This window comes from Mycetomoellerius zeteki, unplaced genomic scaffold (genome assembly GCF_001594055.1).
Source record: "Mycetomoellerius zeteki isolate Tzet28-1 unplaced genomic scaffold, Tzet1.0 scaffold527, whole genome shotgun sequence".
In the NCBI taxonomy this organism is placed as follows: domain Eukaryota; kingdom Metazoa; phylum Arthropoda; class Insecta; order Hymenoptera; family Formicidae; genus Mycetomoellerius; species Mycetomoellerius zeteki.
In genome coordinates this window covers 35,086-36,650 of record NW_017257531.1, presented here as the reverse complement: position 1 = coordinate 36,650, position 1,565 = coordinate 35,086, and positions in this window count along the sequence as shown.

Here is a 1,565-nt window from a genome sequence, read left to right as displayed (position 1 = left end):
AGGGAAAACCATTCTGTATTTGAAAACTATTTAAAATATATATAATATTTACCCATTTTACATATAAAGTGGATTCGAAAAACATTTTACATTTTAAATACATTTTTTAAGTATTTTATATTTGGCATTTTAAATGATTACCTAGCCCTGATCAACTCCTTCTCCATTATTACATCTGTTGAAAGTAAGAGAGCAATTTTTTTACTTTAATTTGTTTAAGTCGTTAATCTCTTTTTCAACTTATTATATACGTCGATTATGAGGTCTGTAATCAGTGTTACTTATTGGACAAGCTAGATGGCACTAATACATAAGTTTCTTTTTCTTACAGTGAAGGCTTCTCTAAAAGCCCCTTTTTTTGTTCATATCTTTGTCTAACTGTCTGTCGGCTTGTAATTTTTGGCGCGCTTACGTTATAATAAAGTTCTTAAGATTTTGTCTTAATTTCGAGTATCTTTTTCGAATATACTTTCCTACCTGCGTCACAATCAACAGATTATGGGCCCAGCTGTGCAAAATAAAGAGTGGAAGGTATATTGTTAGTTGTAATCACTGTTTGTGAGTGAAAGGATACCTCCGATTAAGATGGGAGAGGAAGGAGATAAGTATAGAATTCCGCTATTTGACGGCACCAATTTTAACAATTGGAAATTTAGAATTGAAACTCTCCTAACGGAACTTGATTTGATACCGTTTATTGAAAAATTATATAAGATTATGGTAGAAATAAAGGCCGAGGATACACACGAACAACGAACCGCGAAAGAAGCCATGCTTGCTCAATACAAGAAGAAGGATAAGAAGTGCATGTCGCAAATTATTCAAAGAATCTCAGACAGTCATCTCGAATATGCAAAAGACAGAGAAACTGCGTATGACATATGGCAATCTCTGTGCAACACGTTTGAACGGAAAGGAATCGCAGGACAGCTTTTTACTCGTAAAGCTCTTTTGACAATGAAATTCAATGCAGCAATTGATACGTTGTCAAATCACTTGTTGAAATTTGACAAATTAATTCGTGAACTGCGGTCAACAGGAGCTACATTGGAAGAATCGGACATTGTGTGTCACTTACTGCTAACAATGTCCGCGGAATACAATACAGTAGTCACCGCAATAGAGACTCTTTCTATGAGAGAATTAACTGTAAGTTTCGTAAAAAATCGATTATTGGACGAAGAATCGAAACGCAGTGATCTGAAACGGAAGTCCAAGAGCGAGGTACAATCGTCAACGGCATTCTCATCGCATACAGATAACAACTCTAAGAGTAAACATAAAGATAAACAGACTCAAATTAAAGGTCAGCAACAACGGTTCCCGTTTGCTTGTAATAATTGCGGCATCAAAGGACACAAAGCTGTAAATTGTCGCAGAAAAGCATAAACAAATCGGCACGATTGCACAAAGGCAACACAGGCTAACGTAGCTTCGGAGAAAGATACAACTAAAAGCGAGGAGTCAGCAAGTTTCTGTTTTTCGATGTTTGCCCAAAAGGGGATTGATTCAAAAGTTGATTGGCTCCTAGATTCTGGAGCATCCGAACATTTTGTAGGCAACAA